General features: G+C 44.7%; 1 protein-coding gene across 3 annotated transcripts in view; it reads right to left on the bottom strand.

The window, feature by feature from the left end:
* Nucleotides 1-13,169, bottom strand: part of zfhx4 (zinc finger homeobox 4) — an 85,337-nt gene extending 72,168 nt beyond the window's left edge. Inside the window, exon 1 of one of the 3 annotated variants that reach the window (XM_085763182.1) lies at nt 13,071-13,169. The gene's annotated coding sequence lies outside the window, so the exon portion shown is untranslated. Of the gene's footprint in view, nt 1-7,675; nt 7,790-9,008; nt 9,403-13,070 lie in introns of those variants that run through there. The other 2 variants (XM_085763180.1, XM_085763181.1) reach the window with 2 other exon arrangements.
* Nucleotides 13,170-13,854: the final 685 nt, after the last annotated feature.

Genomic DNA, 13,854 nt, shown 5'->3' with positions numbered 1-13,854 from the left:
ATTATTTTTATTATTATTATTATTTTAATAATAATAATAACAGCATTGAAAAGGTCTCCATGCAACTCGAGACACATTTCTTTGGTAAATGCGTCTCATCTCTTATTACACTGTTTGTTTAAGCCCACAAGTCATGCATAATTAATTAGCCATTTATTCCCCCGAGGAGCTCTGCCAATGGCCTTGATATCCACATGCTATTGCCTTCAGGAATACCACGTGCCAATCATGTCGAGGACATGCAATATACATGCATACGGAGGCCCGTGCAGATGTTGACACATACAAATATTGCACATGAGCCGAGGAGAAAGTAAAAGTGATTTGATGCAGATGCTCTGGTGTAGGGGGAAAAAAACATAATAATTTGTTTCTAATCTGCACTGGAAGAGTTTATTAAATTATTTCTACAGATATAGAGAATCACTCACTTCTCCATTTTTCATTAAGGTCTATTAATGTGCATGTGTCATGTGACTGGGCTCTCTGCCTTTTCAATCCCTGCCTTTGTCTTTGGTCAGCACGGGAGAGAATGTATCATTTGTCATGAGACGTCTTGTGCTATTGTGGTGTATCTTTTCTGAAACCTGGAAAAACTTAGTTAGTCATTAACTTTTTTTTCCCTCCTCAACTCACAGCTCGTCTTTTTAACTTCTGTTTGAACGAGGTAGTTGGGCATATTTTTTTTGCTGCTTTTTGTTTTTAACCTTGCCAGCTTTTACAGCTATGAAAATACTTCCGAGAGCAATCGATAAAATGTGGCACATAACGTTCTGTGCTGTGCACTATTTGGTTGGTAAGTACAAGAGGGACAAACCTTTCTAAAGGCTGCTGAATGCTTTGTTGAATATGTAAGTTGAGGACTTGGAGGCACTCACATGGACCTGAAGGGCTAAGAAAGTGTCCTTCACGGTGATTGCATCAAGGAGTGCGGAGGACAAACAAATGTCACAGTCTGAATGGTCACTGCAGCATCAAGTCAACACCAATTTACAAGAAAGAAATGAGAATCAACAGAAAGATTCAGCACCAAAGCAAAAGTTTACAGACAGGGAGAACACAGGGAGGGAGAGGAGGGAGTTTCTCTTTGCATTCAAATTGCCCAATCACTGTTTGCTATCAACTCCCCTCCCTACCTGACCACCATGCCTATCAAAAGGCCGAGAAAAAAAACAACAAAAAAAAACACAGCAGACGCAAATGAAAGACGAGACAGACAGCAACTGGGAACACGAGATCCAGAGACACCAACAGAGATACACAGAGAAAGCAAATCTGTGAGACAATATGAGAGAAAAGACAGGGCCTCATTTTTTCACCATCCCATTTTATTTGACCTAAACCTGAGAATCCCAGCCACCCCCAGGGCCCACAGGACCCCAGATCAAACAGAAAGAGTCCTCTAACACACGGCCCCGATAGTTCTTTCCCCACCCAGTGGAATCCCCCCACTTCCACTTTGAAATAAAAAGAATAAACATATTATTCTAAATGAAATACCCAGACCCCATGTTTTTTTTGTTTTTTTTCTGTGGCTAATATCCTGTACGAGATGGCTGATGCAAAATAGGCAGGAGAGCCTGAGAACGGGACAGAGCACAGAGGGAAGAGAAAAATCCCCCTCTTTCTATTTTCCCTTAAGAGACTGATGAAGGTCTGGCAAGATGAGAGCGAGCGAGCGAGCGAGCGAGCGAGAGAGAGAGAGACACATGGAGACATGAGAGAGAGAGAGTGAGAGAGAGAGAGAGGGTAACGCAATCCTAACTGGCGCTGGACCAACAGCAACAAAAACATTTAGATAACCGCGCTCAATAATGAACGATTTCAATGAGGACAAAAATTACATTTCCTACAGATAACATGCCCCCTTCCCATAAGAGAGCCAAAAGAGCGTTGAAACCACGTCATGCTCTACAGTGTGGTGCACTGGAGCATTATGTTAGGGGAGAGTTGTAGTAACTATATTAGTATCCTTTTACCTGACCAGAGACAGTACTTTACTGGTTGTAATAAGATAGACTTGGCAGAGCTGAGAGAGACAGGGAAAAATATAGACCCCGTATGACAACTTGACTAGTTTCACTGGAAAAGCAACAAATCACTCCTCCACCGACTCTAGCCTGAGCTATAACAGTACCGGCGGCACGGCTCAAACGATTACCGATCTGCAATACCCACTACAAGGGCCACTCAAAATAACAGTCCACATACACATAACCAAGGATCGCTGCAGCGCACTTGATCCTCACAGGTGGTGTGGGTCACAGCAACAACGCCATCCCCACCTTTCCTATCCGCTAAGCACTCACTTCCTTTCATGCCAAAGTCTGTCAAGTTGCTTGAGAGGGGAAGAGGCAAGAAAAGAGAAGATATAGCGTGGAAAGGAGGCAGAGAAAGAGAGAGGAGTCTTTGTCCTCCTCCACTCAGCTCCAGCACGTTTCCTCCTCGGGTCTGGCCGGCATTAGCATATGAAAGGCGAGGGAAGGCGTGCAAAAGGTCAAAGAAAGAGGATCCTGTCCAATGAGAGACAACAAAAACAGGCCACACCAGCCTTTGTGGCGTTCATGTTCTCCACCACCCAATCTCACGCCCCTCCCTCAGCGCTGGATCATTTCCATACACCAGATGCAATAGCAATAATGACGGTTGATCATAAATTACTCACAAAGTCGAGTTGGGTCATATGGAAGTCACCGTGGCAATTTTAAGCTGCGTCACCACCACCCTCGTGTACCCCCCCCGTCACCCCCCTCCTCCTCCTGCTGCCACTACTACCAGCGGAGCTCACACAACACGCAGGCATTCACATAAAACACACCTGCCTGGCGGTTCCACAGTTCGCTACTACCCAGACGAGATCCATCCAAATCCTTCGTAAACATCTCAATAAAGGAAAATGTAAGAACAGTGTAGTTTGATCTGATCCATGAAAGCCGCCCCCGTCCTTCCATGTAAATGCTACCTGAGCCACATCCATCCACTACATAATTGCACACTCCAGTGCTTTAGGGATGCAGTTTAGTATATACGTGGAGGCTTAGGAGAGCCTGGAGTTTACCAGTCTCCACAGTTACTCTATTATCATACATATTGCCTCACATGACAACTTCCATCTGTTGGCATCCGAACAAACAGTCGGAATCTCTGGCCTGGTGTTTCCGGGGTCCTGTCCAGCAAACACACACACAGCCCTCGACCAGGCAGCAACAGCGGGCCGGAGACAGACGGACTGGAAAGGGGAGAGATGGCAGAGGGAGGGAGGGAGGGAGGGAGAGAACGAAGAGGGGTAGAGCATTTCATCTCTCTTTCATCTCTGTCACCCAGTCAAGCGTTCAATGCCCCATTCAGTGCCTGCCCAGCATTATGCAAAATAATGCTAATCCCCTTTCCCGTGCTTTCACACTTGTATAAACCGCCGTTCCTGCCTCTGAAAAGCAATTATATCAGTTTACGTTCCTGTCAAAAAACAGGATTAGCATGCAAGTACTAGTAGCACCAACTAGGTCCAATCTCCAGCCACCTTTGGCTAGCGGGAAGCACAGAACATTAAATGTTTGTCCACCCCCCCGCGTATCCCCCCTCCTAAAAAATAAAGTCCTACAGCTCAGTGGGGGGTGGCTATAAAGATGTGTTGAAATTAGATATTTGGATGGAATGAGAAGAAAGGCTGAAGGTAGAACTCCTTGTCCCTGTTATTTAGGCCTCGGCTTCTCTCTGCCAGAATCCCAGTCTTGTACAATAATCAAAAACAAATTCTGCTATGTCGCTACACACAGGGGCCGTATCGGCCTCACAGTCCAAGTCTCGCTTCACTGACAGCAGCGTGTTACACATGTGACACACACACACACATACTGACACACACCACACATAAAAACTCAACTGCTGTCATCCCCGCCGACACATTGCCAACACATGCTCGCGGCCGGTGCCAGCGCAGGTGTGCACATGCAAAAACGCCACACACACACTGAGCAGACCCGGAAAGATGGCCGAGTATTTTTGAATATGCAAATACTCTTACAAGCGGAACGTGTGCAAATAGGAGTCATTGTGAGCTGGTTTCATCTGGACAGTCGGGCCTCTCTCTCTCACTCTCACTCTGCTCCTCTCATGTTTTGGGGGCACGGGGACGCACACCCATCTCCACTGACGACAGATCAGGGGACATTAGTCAGCACAATTAGCCAAGTCGTCATGGCGACTAATGAAATTTGGCAAAGCGGCCAGCCAGAGACTTAAATGAGCTAGCTGGTTATGTGCTACCATGGGGGGGCTGACTGGCTGGCTGCTGGCTGGTTGCCTTACACACACCCATTATTCTCTTTTCTGCCATGGCGGTACAATAGAGTCACTTGTATCTCAGCCGATACCCACCGGCGGTACAAGCTCTCCGCCTGACAATTTGCATATGTTAATATAATTAAGTGCTAATTACACTAAAACTCGCATATTCACAAGCTCTCTCCCCGGGAGCTACGGAGGGGCTTGATCTCGGTCCAAGTCTTTAACCCTCCTCCGCCTCTCGCTCAGTGTGTGTGATAGAGAGAAAGTGTGTGTTAGCGGTGGTGCCCCAGGGCTGACACAGGAAGCCCCCCCCCCACCCCCTCTTTGAGACATAATGCTGAGCTGCTGTGGACTTCTTAGCTTGTCCCCCTACAGGCCTCCGTGAGCCAGGAGACCCTGACACTACTACTGCAGACCGTCACCCCCCCTCCTCCCACCCCCTCTCTCCCTCACACATACACACATACTACATAACCAGGAGAATATTGAACCTTGATCTCTGTAGAAAATTCAGCTGTTAGACACCTCTTTGCATCAAAAACCTCCATGCTTCAAACAGTTGCATAACAGTCGTTGCATAAAACACCATCTATGAAAAAGCGAAAGAATGAGTGTGAAGGAGAGACTCTGAAAAAGACAAGTTGGTCCGTAAGAGTCAAATACTATTGGTGCAACACTGGTTGGGTTTATATGTGACTGTGGTTGGGATTATAGCTGCACTGCCACAGCCTGGAAACCTTCAAATGAAGAACTCGCTATTACTTTGTAAATTCAACCACCAATCATGTGTGTAAGGAGAAGTGCTGGATTGGTTTAATATTGAATCTCCTTAAAGCTGGTGGCCAGAAATGGTAACAGTTATTTGAGCCATAGATAAGAAACAAAAAAAATCTACATGATTCCCCCCTCAGTGAGTGTGTGTGTGTGGATGTGAGAGTGTGTGTTGGCCTGCCGTTTTAATAATGGAGGACAGGCGGTTGTGCTTTTCACATCGTAATGGCCGTGAATCAGGGAGGAAGCCAAGCGGTCGTGCTACAATTAGAGATCTTTTGTGCCTCTTCCTCTGTCTCTTTCTCCCTCTCTTTTCTTGTTTTCACTCGCTGACACTCTCCCTATCAAGAGTATGTTAAAACAGTCTACTCTGTTCTGCTGCTAAGGCTGAATGGGGAAAGAGGGAGGGAGGGGGTGACTGAGACTGAGTTTTTTTTTTTTTTTTGGGAGGGGAGCGGGGGATTCACACTGTGCTGCTGCCGGACACGCATATACACACGCATGCACACACGCACCAACTGGTGCGGGAAGAGGGATTAAATAAACACACATGCACAGACGCACACCTATTGGCAGACAGACGCCTCTGTGTGCACTGTCCCTTAATGAATGTCTATGGGGAGTCAAAGGGTCCAAGCTCATTTAGTTGACTTTCAATGAGATGCAGCATTATGACTATGGTAATACGCTCCTCCCTTCCCCAATAATCATACATGGGTCATTGTGTCAGAGTGATTCATTTCTATCACACACATACGCCAGATGTTATTACACAGGAGAGTAAATCTCTCCAACGGATGTCAGTGGGCTTCTATGCAAAAAAAAAAAAAAAGAGGCGAAAAGTGGAGGAGAAAAAGAAGAAGAAAAAATATATTGTTATAGCAGTCCAGCGTGTAGTAAGCTATACTGTTCACCGAAGCATGACGGCTGGTAATGCAGGTTTGGATGTAGCTCTGTCTGTGTGTGTGTGTGTGTGTGTGTGTCTTTGAGGGGGGAGCTCCTGCTCGCTAATACCTGCTACTCGGATTACCACAGCGTCTTAAGTATTCAACCGGACTCATATTTTCCCTTTCTGCCTTTTTAGCCAAATTGGCTGTCTTTACACTGTAAAGCAGCGATATAGCCCTCCTTACTAAGGGCCTATGGGGGATCCACGAAGAAGAACATTAAAATGCAGCGATAGTCTTGTTGCAAAGCTCCTCTCTATTTCTTTCTCTCTCCCTCTCTCTTTCTGCAGCAAAGGCTTCTAAATCATCCAGCCTCCTCTATTAGACGGGAGACTTATTGAGGTAGAAACCATAAAAAATGAAGAAGGGAAATTTAATCCTTGAAATATTGATTTGCACATTAATATCAGATAGGCAGAGGGCAATCTAGCCGGGTGGAAATGACACATTGTCGACCCCTAGGAGAGGCCCGAGCCAATCTTCTAGCTGCATGTGTCTTGGGCCCAGGAGTTATAGGACAGACTCAGCCCCTGTCTCCCTCTCTCTCTCTCTCTCTCCCATCCTCTCCTCCTCCGAGTACCCTCTCATCCCTCTTGTCCCCCCCCCCAACCACCCACCCACCACCCCCTCCATCCGCACCCTTAATGAAGGCTGCAACGCTGAAAATGCATTAGCTTTTAATAATCAAGGAGCATTTTCAAGCCAACAGCTATTGTCCTCCCAGGGCTATCTGCCCATCTCTCACACTATATGTTTTTTTTATTCCTCCCCTCCACCGCCACGGATAGAAATGAATGTTACAAGCTGCTTAACTAACATGCAGAGATATATACACACACACACACACCCAGCCTTTGATAGTGCTAAGACACAATGAGGAGAAAAACAAAAACAAGGGGCCTGGGCTTCTGCAAACATAAAGCTCAAAAAATTCTCTCATTTGCAAGACAAGAAAAATAACGTAGAGATTCTGTTATTATAGAGTGAGACAATACCATCATTAACTGATGAAATACACTGCAATTAGACAGGACCATCTCTTCTCCTAATTTCACTTTTGGATTTTTTTTATTATTATTATCACTATTAGGCCTAAGTTGTATTTTTATAATGAAATGTAGGATTTTATGCAGATGCAATTAAATCGTCTGACTAGAGTGGAGATCCATTGAGTCTAAAAAACACACCAGTGTTCAGTGTTTATCCATCTATAAAACTGATCTGATTTAAGATCAGATTTAATTTGACTAAAAAATGGGAAATCTTATTTTAATTCATATTTTTAAATTTAAAAATCAGTTTATGTATATAATAATAATAACCATAATAATACACTCTGATTCTTAAAGCAGTAATAACGTTCCTTACTTGCTCTACGAGATTCTACACAAAATCCTGTATTTGTATTAAAAATGTCTGTAGAGTCTATATAGAAAACCCAGTGAGTGTTGTCTAATTCAAACAAATTTAGAAGTGTATGCCACATTTGGAAAAACTGGTTGAAAAGCCTCTTCTTCGCTCTCAGATCCATGCAAAAAGCCAGGAAAGCCGTGTAGAACAGACAGTCCTATAAAAAGGTCGCCTATCCTATACTGGCGCACCGTTTATTTGGAGCCTATACAGTCTCTCTTGGTACTCACACACACTCACTACACCGTTAGCCTACATACCGGGGTTGGAGACAGACTGGCCCCTTGGCCCTGATGTTTTTTTTTTTTTTTTTTCCTCCCGTACGATCGATGTCCCCCCTGTCACTGTCGCGTCCCAATCGCAGCCAAGTCTATCTACCTACCTCGAAAAAAACAGCCAACAGGGCGTAAAAAACACTTGAGAACATCTACCTCTGCGCTCTGTTCCCTAAATGAACACAAAACAACACCAAACGACAACTTAGAGAAGGTGTTGCAACCAGCATCTCTGGGATTTAAGGGAACGACAATTTATAGAAGGAAATTAGAGCTAAAGCCACTGACGCGGATGGGGACCGAGGGTGGAAAATGAACTTACTGACTATGCAAGAAAGGAATTTAAAATGTGTTAATAGCAATAAAGATCATTAGAGTATGAGCTGGATACAGTCTGATCTTTACAAATGCCTGTGCGAAAGCAAAAAGCATCTCTCCAGGAGTTGGCTGGCTCTGAAGGGACTCGCCATGCTATCAGTAGCCCAGCGATCGGTCTCCCTTCCGGACACCGCAGCCACCCACGCCTCGGTAAAGTGAGACTACTTTAAAAGCGCAGCAGGTAAAGATGAAAGATGTGACCGGTGAATGCGGGTTGCTTTTTGTCAAGAATCCTTTAATAAAGATGTTACTTTGTCCGTTTTAGTGATAAACTCTTATTCAGACGAAAGGGGGATCGAGTCGGGAGACTGATCGTGTCACTTTGGTCGTGAATGCCTGGAAGGTGCATGAAAACCGATGTGTTCGGAAAAAATGGCTTGAGCGCTGCGGTGGAGACACATGATCTCTTCAAATCACATATTTTGGCGGTTGGGGACAGAAGGAGTCGGGAATTGGGGGAAAAACAAGAAGCCGGACCCCTCGACTGGAAAACAAGCTGAAAGCGGACATGTCCGAGGGATCGAGCTCCTGGAAAGACACCGCAAAGCCACTAACGGGGGGAAAAACGCTCGTCTCATCTCGTTGTATCTAACGCTGAGTGCCCGGTCTGTCCGTCCACCACACAATCTCAGTAACAACCGTATAAACTTTGCAAAAGGCAGGTCCGGACGTGATAACCCACTGTTAACACCGCGGACACATGCGTAAGAACGCCTCCGATCCTGTCAGCCGCTTGTTTTATTGTAGCCGAAGCGCCGGAGTTGCACTAACATCACGATATCCGCCTTTATTCTGGACTAAAAACACCCAGCACCTGTTATCCAAAGAGCCCCGATGTCAAAGATCCGCCAGCGAGATAGATAATCGATACCCGACCCCTAAATTTAACACACACACCCCAAACTACTCAATAAAAGTTAAAGGAAAGGAAAAAACTTACTTTCTTCCCCCTCCAAAGCCGTCACCTCCGCTTCTGTCTCTGCTCTTGGCTTTACAAAACAGTCACATCCAGTGGCTTGCGTAACAGGACAATCAAAACGTGGAAAACAGGTAAAATTACAATAATCCTCCAACTTTATATTGGGAAGAAGGGGTAAAATCACAAATGTCAAGCGTTTTGAGAGCTATCCCTTATTTTGGTTCCGGTGGCGGTGAAACGACGTGTCGACGGGCTGCCTCGCAGTTTCTCTTGTGGACGGGGGTCGGGAAACGGAGGAAAGGAAATGAAAATCCGATATGTCTTTATTCTGCTAATTATTATCGTTTTAGCCCTGTTTAAAAAAATGGCTGATTAAGTTGAGTGCGCATGTCTTTGTGTGTCTATTTCCCGATATGCACTCTGGGAATGGGTAGAGAGACAGAGAGAGAGAGAGGGCGAATGAGAGAGAGAGAGAGAGAGAGAGAGAGAGAGAGGGAGGGAGCAAAAGAGAGACGGGGAGGGAGGGAGAGAGAGGAGAGAAGTGTAATTAGTGAGTTGATCAACAGTCTCCACATTGCAAATGACGCGCACACGGAGGCCTGGCGGCCGCATAGGTCTATGCGCACAGAAAAATCCTTTTGTACGGTCTCTCTCTCTGAGGGCCGAATCACATGTGGAACAATGGACAACCGCTTCCTGCACAGCAAACAGGCAGGACACGGAATTACTCACAAGTGCTCAGAAGTCATCTTTTCTATATATATAAAAAACAAAACAAGTTCTGCACATGAATATTTCCGAAGTGTATCACGGAACGCTCCAACACAGCGATGCTTTATTTCCCCATTTAAGAAATATAATAAAAACTAAGCGATATTATTCTACACGTGCTGCTTTATTTTTGTTTTACATCTGATTTATTTTCACCGGTTGTGACACTACAGGTGAATTACTTTGTCTTGACGCGCAGAATGAACGATCTTTGCGGATTTCGAGACACGTTAGGATATTAAAAATCCTGGCGTGACTTTCTACGAGGTCTGGGACAATTTCTCAAAATGAATGAAAGAGGTGGACTTTGAATTTCACCTTTTTAAATCAATAATGTGCATAAAAACAGAAAGGGGAAAAAAATAATACACGAGGGAGGGAGATGAAAACTACAAAAACGCCTGTGCCGTATACAAACGGGCTTACACATGGTGTAGAATATATTTTGTAGGAAACAGCTTTTATATGTAGAAAAGCAGAAAGCGCATTCACGCACGTGAGTAATTTACGCTCCACACAGGTGGATTGTTTTGCTGTTTATGTGTCGCTTTCTCTAATAATACACAGGATGTTTAAATGCAGGTGAGGAGATCTGTTGCATATCAGCTACACACGTAAACATCCAAGCCTGAAAATGACAGCCACAAAACATCAGAGTAATCCAGCACATGTTGGAAAGTCATCACTGCCCTTTCGGGACCGCTGAGGCCCCGTGTGGGTTCAATAGAGCCAAACTGCAAAATCCAATACAAGGTCACATAAAAATCCCCCTCTCTATTCAAAGCTCCATTCACTGGCGTTTACATTTAGTGTCCTTACAAAGTGCATCGGTGTGTTGGCCCTATACCCTTTCAATGCAAACCGTTTACTGTGTTTCCCCCCCGGTTTTTAATGGTGTCTTTTGGACAAGAGGAAGACTTTACACAGTCTCAGTCGGGGAGAAAATCAAGAGATCTTGTTCGCCTTCATGGAAAAAATCGAAGCTGGGGGTGAATTGAACTGCATGAGCCGGGGCTTGGGATGTGATTATAAGGCTGCTGCTGGCAAGTGAACTACTAGGTCTACTTTGCAGCCACATTGACTGGACTGCACCCATACCAACTGGATCCTTAAGAAGCCAAGAGATCCGAGCCCGACCCGACCCGAGGCTGTTTATTCTGGGTTTAGAGAGGTCTCTGACAAAGGGGGTGGGTGGGTCGAGGTGAGGAACAGAGGCGTCACTTTTCACCCGGATCCAAGGCTCCTGCTGCTGCCGCTACTGCTGCAGCTGCCTCCCTGTCCTCCAGGGGGGTTTTCTAGCCTGTCAGCCTTGGGAGGCGTCGCTCACAGACGGCTTGGAGAGTTTACTCTACCCCGCTGCAGCAGCGGACGCGCGAAAAGTCCACCGGGGCGTGCGTCGATCTACCCTAAGCTTCATGGAGTGGACCTATGTCTCGTTTTCGACTTTAAACATCCAACCGGAGGACTTAAGACCCGAACCACCGTGACATTTCCTCTTTTTTCTCTCTCTCTCTCATACGCGCATCTCCATTTCTGTGAGAGGATGTACTCATTTTACACTTTCTACTGATTAAATGTGCGCGCAATGGTGACATTTTTCAGTCAAGTTTTCGCCCGTTATTTTATTTGTTTCCAATGAAAAACGATAAAAGTACAAAGCGGATTTGGAGAAGTGATATAAGGCTACCTCTTATCTTAACCTCCTGCGTTTTGTAAATCCCCCCTCCCCGCTCTGCACCCTCCCTCTCTCCCTGCAGACGATGCTCTTTCTCCGGAGAAGCCGCTCCACAATAGACCGCGTTAACTAATATTTCGTCCCATTTCCATATCAGCGGCATCGTCAATTAATTATAGATTTTTATCTGTAAACTCCGCTCTGGTGTCTTGTGTGCATGTGTGCTTATGTGTGTGTGTGTCTCTCCCTCTCTCTGTGTGTGTGTGTATGTGTGTATGTGCGTGTGCGTGCGTGTGTGCCAGTTTTTGTGTGTTCTATACAGCAAATAAGAAATATCTCAGTGGCATCACCAGGAACCCAGAGCAGGAGGAGTGACATTAAACTCTTTCTAAGTAGAGAGTAATTATCAAACCTTAAAATCCACTGCTGTGTTTGTTGTTTTATTTTTCTAACGTGTCAGCTGACATATGAAAGGTAGCACTAAACACTCCTAGTGATCTTATGCCACTTCAGGAGATCAATAACTTTCAATCGTCCAGAGGCATTACCATATTGGCTTGACACAGCAGGAGATGCATGGGATGGCACCATTGTTGGTCCATCAAGTATATTTGATGAAGTCCAATTGGAGCCTAAACTGATGATCAGTTTGATTTTCGTGTTATTATTTCTCATGTGGGCTGATGATGCTGTTGTCAGTCCAGTGGCTCGTGCTCGTGTCCACCACAAACAGTCACCTGGTCAGTGTTTTCTGGATGTGCATACACAGACTTCCACCTTGTTTGTCCTATGCGTCGGCGCCCTCGTGGGGTTGCATGGCTGACCCCTCTGCCTCATCAGGACACACACACACACACACACACACACACACACACACACACGCAAAAAAAACAACAACAACGCAAAAGCCCAGAGCTCTGACCCGCAACCTGCCACAGTGACCCACTGGCCAACTCTCCTCTAGCAAACACATGCACAAACAAGCTCTAGAAAACAGACAAGAACAAGTTCAGTGGAACTCCCTGAACGCATCACAGCAAGAAAACACCTCCACCATCTCTGCAGAATAATGAAGATAAATTAAAAATATCACTCTTTTAAAAAATATATATATATCCAACAATTAAAACTGTATTCTGACAACAATAAAAGAAAATTCAGAAACAGAAATCCTCTAAATATAAAGTCACGTGCAAGACGTCGCCTCTGTTAAAATCAAAGGTGCGGAGTAAAAAATATCAAGTCAAATTAAAACAAAAAGAAATAAACTGTTTGTCTGAATTCAGCGAAATTAATGTCTAAAATATGTTCTTCAATTTCTATAGTCTGCTGACAAAACGCCCCACAGAGAAGTGAGCATCAAACAATTCACTCCAAAACAATAAAAGAGGAGAAAAAGGAGCAAAAAGCAGTCAAACAAAATCAAGTTTTTGCATAAAGATGCTCAACATAAACTCTCTCGACGTTCTCACTCTCAGTCCTAAAGCAAATCCAGCAACGGTCCATAAATATGCAATCGTTATAAAAACTTCAAATTTACCCCTTACCAATCTTACCTCCTTTAAATCCCCACAAAAAAAGCATAAAGTATAATAAGCCAGTGAAAGAGGAGATAAATAAAAATGTAGACTCGGTACCTTTGGTATAAAGCATTCCGTTTTCTTCTTTTCTGTCTTTCTCTTGCTCAGTAGCGATCCGATAATAGCATATGGAAAGTGTTTTCAAAATGCCCAGATTTGGCACATTGTCATTGAAAAGAGAGGAGCGCAGTGATGCGGTGCTACAACAGGGGAAATGAGTTGCGGATTGGACGCAGCCCGCCTCGGTGCGGACTTATCCCACTTTAATTTAATATTCCGCAATCACACACACTAGTGATGGCATATAATTCAAGGAAAAATTCAGAGGGAAGGAAATGTTTTGTGTGTGTGCGCGTGTGTGTCTTTTTTTTTTTTTTTTTTTTACACCACTTTATTTGATTAAGGAGAGAGGCAGCACAATATTGTGTCTTTTTCACCCTCTTTCCTTTCTTCTTCGCCTCTCCCCCTCCTCCCAAGTCAGTTTTTATATTTCTTTTATACATGAAACAATAGATATTTATTTGTTTGTGTTTAGATCATTTATTTAAAAATCAACAACTCTGACTTCTTTTGCGCATGGATGTCACACTGGAATCATCCCTAACATAAAATCGAGACCCATAAACGCTTGTCTGTAAAACACTGAACCCAAAATCAATGTATTGGGACATTTCAATCGATTATATAAACGAAAATCCATACGCAACATGAGACCGGTATCAGCCCACTCTTCCGCTCCCTTTTAAAGAGAGAGAGAGAGAGGGAGGGAGGGAGAGAGAGTAAGAGAGGGAGAGAGAGAAGCGGAGAAGAGAAAAAAGGGAGTGCTTGTAGTGCCTGGGCT

Source organism: Trachurus japonicus, chromosome 20 (genome assembly GCF_045865225.1).
Source record: "Trachurus japonicus isolate A0001 chromosome 20, Traja_1.0".
Lineage (NCBI taxonomy): Eukaryota > Metazoa > Chordata > Actinopteri > Carangiformes > Carangidae > Trachurus > Trachurus japonicus.
Note: the sequence above shows the minus strand (reverse complement) of the source record. Positions and strands in the feature narration are given on the sequence as shown.